This window comes from Natator depressus, chromosome 1 (assembly GCF_965152275.1).
Source record: "Natator depressus isolate rNatDep1 chromosome 1, rNatDep2.hap1, whole genome shotgun sequence".
Classification (NCBI taxonomy): domain Eukaryota; kingdom Metazoa; phylum Chordata; order Testudines; family Cheloniidae; genus Natator; species Natator depressus.
This window is the reverse complement of record NC_134234.1, coordinates 286,222,636-286,230,733: the sequence shown is the minus strand read 5'-3', so window position 1 is coordinate 286,230,733 and position 8,098 is coordinate 286,222,636.

Genomic DNA, 8,098 nt, shown 5'->3' with positions numbered 1-8,098 from the left:
ATTTTTTTTATGCAGAATTCTAGTAGATGAGCTGAGGGTGACTCCGCAGACATTCAGGCACAATTTTAGGCATGTCTATGCTACAGCCACACAGTGATGGCGTTGCTGGTGCGCTGCTGTAGCGTCATAGTGTAGATGCTTCTTACTTTGATGGAAGGGGTTTTTCTATTGATGGAGTTAATCCACCTCTCAGAGGCAGTAGCTAGTTTGATGGAAGAATTCTTCCATCAACCTAGCCATGTCTACGCCAGGGGTTAGGGCAACCTAACTACAGCTCTTGGGGCATGATATTTTTCATAGCCCTGAGTGGTATAGCTAGGTCGATCTAATTTTTAAGTGGAGATCAGGCCTGAATTGGATACTCCTGTTAAAGGGATCACTTGGATACCACTGAAGACTTGCTTTTAAATTCTATTCTTCCTGTAATTCACTGGTTCTTTTATATCTGTATTATTACCCTTTATTGTAAAGTGCAACTTTGTTTTTAGGCATGTAAATGTTTGAATGATTTTTCTTAAAATTGAATTTTTAGTCCCCATCTATAGTGATTTGTGGACTGTATTTTGTGTCAGTATGTTTCATTATTGATGTAAAATTATGGAAAACCAGAATAAAAAAGTTAACAAATTAATCTAACAAATAAGGGCTGCTTGGCAACACCTTCCATGTCATTATAGAATAAATATAGCTGTCTCTTAGGACACTTGTCCTCCTCATATACTGTCAAGAAAAATGTTGTTAGATCTATTCATGTCTTTTAGTAGACCGTTTGCTCTCTCTCCGAGTGAGTAAAGGGATCAGCCCATAAACTTTGTCAGTATTTTCTTTTACTTCATTATTAACTGCTGACACTCCTGTCTCCTCTGTGCTCTTGGGTCTCTTGAGCAAGTATTTGTGATTTCTTTAAAAAACTGTCTGCCTTTTTTGATCTGTTGCTGTCCTGTGTATTTCACAACTCGCTAACATGGATTTCATGTGCCTGATCAGTTGAAGCTATGATAGTTGAAAGCTTCCTGAAAACTGGTTAAATAGTCCGTGGTGAAAGCAGGTGACCCTGTCTTCCCAAGGCTAATGAGTCAATTCTAAGCATATATGGAAATACAGGCTGTTTCCTTCTAATGCATATCTTGATTCTTCTTTTTCTTCATTTTCTTTGTCCATTTCCCTGAATCTTTCTTTCCCTGATTTGTGCTGTTCCAATCTCTATCTTTCCTTCCTTGTCTTCCCAGATCACTCATCTCTTCCCACCATCTTATTCTTCTCTCTTGTAACCTAATCAGCACTCTCTCCCTTCTTTCTTATTACTCATCTACCCTAAAACTTTCTTTTTCTCTTCTGCCACCTCTGTTCCCTTTTTCCTGGGTAATGAACCCAGCAGCAAATCCCCAATTGCCAGGCATCCCAGTAGGGGCGGTAACATCAGTTAAAGATGAGGCTTGTTTTAAAACGGCTGGACTAATCATTGCAGTGGGCCACACATTCTTAGCTGGAATCATTTGTGAGTAAATCTCAGTAACTCATAATCTGGCACTGAAATAAGCACTTTGTTTAGTCTAGAGCACTAAGCAAACTGGGCCCAACATCCTTTGCTTTCAAGCAGCAGTTGAGCCTTGTTGTATAACTGCAGTTTCCATGCCAGAGGGAGTGCATAGAGGTGCTACATAGATCAAAGTTGCATTCATTAGTGCTTGGCTGTATTAGCTTTAATTAGAAATGTAATTTTAGAAGACAATTCCTCATTTGTAAAATGGAGTGAAGCTAGAGCAGCACCACAGCCAAAAGCAACGTAGCTGCAGTATATTTCCTCCCTTAGTAGCAGTAACTAACCACACTTTTTACAAAAGAAGAAGAATGTAATTCAAAGTTAGCACAACATACTAAGTTATTTAGGTGAAGGTAAAGACAAAGAGAGACCACTCAAGGCTGTTACTCTCTGTTTTTGTGTGCTCTGGGGGAGACACAAGGCAACAATGGCCAGTAGTCTCAGTGAAAGATGGAATATTCACTTGTATTTTGAATTTCCTGGCTGTCCTCTGGCTCCTTTGCTTCCAAATACAATCAAGCTTGGGTCCCCACTCAAAAAATGTACCTTGACCCAACCTGCCTACCTCATCTCACTCTAGCCTTTTGTCATAAATATAAAGGGAAGGGTAACCACCTTTCTGTATACAGTGCTATAAAATCCCTCCTGGCCAGAGGCAAAACCCTTTCACCTGTAAAGGGTTAAGAAGCTAAGATAACCTCGCTGGCACCTGGCCCAAAATGACCAATGAGGAGACAAGATACTTTCAAATCTGGAGCAGGAGGGGGGAGACAAAGGGTTCTGTCCGTCTGTGTGATGCTTTTGCTGGGAACAGATCAGAAATGCAAGCCTTCCAACCCCTGTTAGGTTAGTAAGTAATCTAGCTAGAAAATGCATTAGCTTTTCTTTTGTTTAATGGCTGGTACAATAAGCTGTGCTTGAGGGAATGTATATTCCTGTTTTTGTGTCTTTTTGTAACTTAAGGTTTTGTGTAGAGGGATTCTCTATGTTTTGAATCTGATTACCCTGTAAGGTATTTACCATCCTGATTTTACAGAGGTGATTCTTTTACCTTTTCTTTAATTAAAATTCTTCTTTTAAGAACCTGATAGATTTTTCATTGTTCTTAAGATCCAAGGGTTTGGGTCTGTGTTCACCTGCACCAATTGGTGAGGATTATTATCAAGCCTTCACCAGGAAAGGGGGTGTAGGGTTTGGGGGGATATTTTGGGGGAAGACGTCTCCAAGTGGTCCCTTTCCCTGTTCTTTGTTTAAAATGCTTGGTGGTGGCAGCATACTGTTCAAGGACAAGGCAAAGTTTGTACCTTTGGGAAGTTTTTAACCTAAGCTGGTAAGAATAAGCTTCGGGGGTCTTTCATGCAGGTCCCAACATCTGTACCCTAGAGTTCAGAGTGGGGAAGGAACCTTGACACCTTCATCTCCAAACAAAGTGAATGTGCCATCTACAACAGTTGTCTCGAGTTCCTGTTCTACCATTCCAGCCTGGCTGGATCCCCTCCCATCTGGCTTCCTCCCTCTCCACTTGGCTGCAACTGTTCTCATTAAGGTTTCCAGGAACCTGTTCCTGGGCATCCAGCTGAAGTCAGTGAGAGCCGTGGCTGCTCAGAACCTCTGAAAATCAGGCCCTAGGTCTCCACTGGCTTGCCTACATCGCACAATGTTACTGTGTTTGGATGCATCTGTGAACCATGGAATTAGATGACATGATTCTGACAATGAACACTGTAAAACTTGATGGATCGTGTTCAGCATTGTGGCAGCTGGTTGTGTGTTAATGCTAAAGTTGAGCACCAAAAAGGGAGGTACCCAGAACTAGAGGCTATTCTCTTCCATGAGAAATGAACCAATACAGTCCAAGAGCATAACTTTAGCTCAAGTCTACAAAAAAGAGTGAGTCCTCTTAAATTCCAGACATTTTTTAAGGTGCATGTACTGAGAAAGGTTGGATGATTTGGGTGGTAGAGATAGTAATTATGTATCCCAAAGTCTGTATCAACGCATGTTGTCATTTAAAAAAAAAACTGTACTTCACAGTAATGAGACCACAAGTCAAATTTTTACAGTATAGATACATATATTCTAGACTAAAATAGCAGTCACCACAAACCACATGTTGACATTTTGCATATAACAGTGTGGTGTACTGCAGCTTTTACATTTTACTCCTTTTCGTCATCTTAAAGATACAGGTTCTCCACAAGTTATTTCAAAGGGACCGAGGAATGAGAGACAAATACAGAGAGAAAAAGAGGAACAACCTTGCACAATGGCAACTAGCACACTAAATCATTTGGCAACAGTAACCTTGAAGGAAAGCTGTGTGCTGGATAAGGGTCAAGGAAATTCTAGACCTTCTCTACTGTGGTTATAAAGGATCCACATTAGTCATTTTCATTTGGAGGAAGAAAAATGTCCAGTCGCAGGCCTGGTGTACACATAAACATATACTGGTTTCATTAAGGTTGTATTTTTAAACTGATTTAGTTGAACCAGTGTAAAAAGTTGTGTGGACACAAATATTTGGTTTAAACTTGATATATATCACTTTAGCTTACATTGGGAGATAAACTGATTGGTAAATTTATCAAAACAAGCTGAAGGGATATATATCAAGTTTAAATTGACAAGTGCCAATCAGAAAATTTGTCAACAGTTTTCAGTTGTAAAATACTGTTTGATTAAATTGATTTTTTTCTCTAAGCATAAATCCTCGTTCATTAATCTTTTTATACACATTGATGGATAATTTACTGCACCAATGTGTGTCTAATTTGACCAAATTAAAACATGGTGTGATTTGCTTATATTTTGGAACATAAATTTTCAAATTTAAATTTCCAATCCAAGGAGTTTTTTCAGTATCATATCACATAGTGTCTCTTAGTGGGTTTTACTGTTCAATTAAAAGTGTTTTCTTTTTGCAAATGGTTTATTTTGTGGGCTAGAGATATTTGTGTAACTCGGGCAATACAGAACTGAATTTGGTCTGAAGTAAAACACTCAGCCTAATAGTTTTGATAGTAAAATGAAACTTTCTAAAGGGTGGATCACAATTGGTGCTGGAAAAAGCTTTTTCTCCCCTCAGTAACACTCATATGCAGGCAGACTAAATCCTTTCACAGCATTCTTTACTCAGCTGTTTTGATGTAGTTCCAGCAACTTCAAACACAGGAGCCATCCAAACTGCTTAAAGTCAAAATGGCTGAGATTCCACTTTCACGGGAACCCAGAATAGCAACAGTGCAGCCTGACGATCATTTTGTAGAACTGGGAAGGAACTGCTGGCTAACGAGCTAGACAAGGACCTCCTTCACAAGCCCCCTCTCAGGCAACAGTACTTGAAGCACCTTCATAGATCTTTAGTAAATCTGCTTCAAACAAACAAGAGAACTCCTGACCAATGTATGCCACTGCTGTGCCAAAAGGAAAATAATGAAAACAGGAGCACGGTGGAAAATATGCCCAGGAAAATTTGCAGATGATACAAAACTACTCAAGATAGTTAAGTTCCAGGCAGACTGCGAAGAGCTACAAAAGGATCTCACAAAACTGGGTGACTGGGCAACAAAATGGCAGATGAAATTTAATGTTGATAAATGCGAAGTAATGCACATTAGAAAATATAATCCTAACTATACATATACAATGATGGGGTATAAATTAGCTGTTACCACTCAAGAATGAGATCTTGGAGTCATTGTGAATAGTTCTCTGAAAGCATCCCCTCAATGTGCAGCAGCAGTCAAAAAAGCGAACAGAATGTTGGGAATCATCAAGAAAGGGATAGATAATAAGACAGAAAATATCATATTGCCTCTATATAAATCCATGGTATGCCCACATCTTGAATACTGCGTGCAGATGTGGTCACCCCAACTCAAAAAAGATATATTGGAATTGGAAAAGGTTCAGAAAAGGGCAACAAAAATTATTAGGGGTATAGAACAGCTTCTGTATGAGGAGAGATTAATAAGACTGGGACTTTTCAGCTTGGAAAAGAGGTGACTAAGGGGGGATATGATAGAGGTCTATAAAATCATGAGTAGTATAGAGAAAGTAAATAAGGAAGTGTTATCTACTCCTTCTCATAATACAAGATCAAGGGGCCACCAAATGAAATTAATAGGTAGTAGGTTTAAAACAAATAAAAGGAAGTATTTTTTCACACAACACACCGTCAACCTCTGGAACTCCTTACCAGAGGGTGTTGTGAAGGCCAATACTATAACAGAGTTCAAAAGGGAGCTAGATAGATTCATGTAAGATAGGTCCATCAATGGCTATTAGCCAGGATACTGGGCTTGATGGACCTTTGGTCTGACCCAGTATGGCCATTCTTATGTAAAACTCCACAATTCAGACCTCCTTGTAAAGAATCAGCATAGTTATGTCAGAATACTCAAGATTTTGCTAAGGCAATATTTATTTTCATAGCAGTCTTAACGCTTGCTGGACTATGTGACTGTTCATAAGCCAGCGAGGATAGCTGAGCACTAGTATAACAGGGGTCGTGTACTATGGTCCCCTGACTGTGCACATATGACTACAGTACTAGCAGGACCAATAGAATCAGGCCCTCTGCCGATCCTTCCATATTAATTAACTCAGCCGGATGAGCAGGATCAGTAATGGCTGCATGGCAGAAACTTCCAGAGTCTAGGTTCTGTCTGTGGGTCAACAGTGTCTCCATGGAATGCAGCTATTGTGGGGAGGTTATGGTTTCAGCGAGACTGTTAGTTTCTCAGGTAGTGGTCCAGCCTATGGAAGGCTTTGAATATCAGAACAGAGGCCTTGAATTGCACTCTGTATTCAGTTGGGAGCCAGTGCTGAGAACTGAACAAAGAGGTAGCGTGTGCATGGCCACGGGGGTTGCTAAGGAGACAGGCTTTTCTGTTTCATACCAGCTGGAGCTTTTACAGGGTGCGTGGCTTCTTTCACCACAGCCAGGTCTGAGCACAACAGATGGAGCACGGCCTCCAGGCCAATCATAGATAAAAGTAGGCTTTGTGTGTGTGTGTGGGTGCGTGCGCAGCTGTGGCTCTGAGTATCCAGTGACAGCGAGGAGGCCAAAAGGCTGGGGTCTGACTAAATGATCTGAAAGCAGATGCCCTCAAAAGAGGGGGATGTTATGGAGAAGGTGAGCTCTTCAAAGCACTCTCCTCTACCCATCTGCATTGCCTCCATTCTTCCTGGGTTCAGTTTCATCCAGGTGCTGATTGCAGCCAGGCATTGAGAAAGCTGAAAGATGGTGCTGTTCACCTTATGTTGTCTGCCTGAGGAGGGGAGACATTCTGTAACTTTTTCAATACCCAAGCAGTTCTAGGTGTGGCACGAACACTGTCATGGGCCCGGCTGCAGGGTATCTTTGTGAGTCTCCTGTAGATAGCTGGCCATGTGCTCTGTGACCCACAGCTATCGGTGCTGGAACTAGGGGTGCTGGGGGCGCTGCAGCACCCCCTGGGTTGAAGTGGTTTCCATCATATACAGGTTTTACAGTTTGGTTCAATGACTCTCAGCACCCTTATATACAAATTGTTCCAGCGCCGATGCCCACAGCCTCAGGAGCAAGCCCTTAGGCACCCAAAGCACTGAGCGTTATCCTATGGTATCTAATGCATAGTGTATTCCCATGAGCACTTGCCCGTTATGAGGAATGGAGGATCCCTTTACTAGGGCTTCCAGAAGTTCAGAGGTGTGATTACCCTCGCACGGTGCTTTTCATGGTGACAACAAAAGATTAACCCAGGAGTTCCTCACTTAGCCCCCATGTGCAGTCCAGTGCAAGGCTCTTCATTGGGTCTCTCCCCACAGCTCTCCTGATTCAAGCTACAACTACAGCTGGCCCCTGCCAGCAATGCCATGTGTTCTCAGCCTTCCAACTCCAGCTCCTTGGATGCCTCCTGCCCAACCTTCCTGTCCTAGCCAGCTACCAGGCGACTGCCTCCAGCCTGCTATGCTTGCTTTCCTGCAGCCTCTGGCCCTTTCCAGAGGCTGTGGCTGGTCTTCTCTGACCTCAGGATATCCTTTCCTTCTCCCGTATGTTAGTGATTCCTTAATTGTCCTTTAGTGGCTGGCTGTTGAACTAGGTAACTGCCCTCCACTGGCTAGATTGTTTGTTAATATCCAGCTCAGCTGGTGTGGAGGGAAAGCACCCAATAATAAACCAGTAGTCTCCTTACAATACACTTTCACAAATCTGTTTAGCCACTAACGTTTCCCTATCATTTGTAATATTATTTTCTGCCAATTCTTATTCCATTTGCATTTATGGCATGACAGTATCTTTGTCAATACTTTCCCACTGCCTTCCAAAATCCCCTGCCTTTTCTTGGAGATGTAGTGCTCAGCTGCTGTTGGAGTTGGCAGTCTTTTCAATGGGATTAGTGTTTGAGGTAGCTTTGGACCAGTTTACATATGATTTTAGGACACTACAACTCATTTCAGTTCATACAGCCCAAGAACGAAGAATGATGGTCTTTCAGGAACACTTCATACTGTGTTGATCTGTTCTGTATTTTTTTTCTGAATAGTTTCATTTTATCCTCATTTAATGCA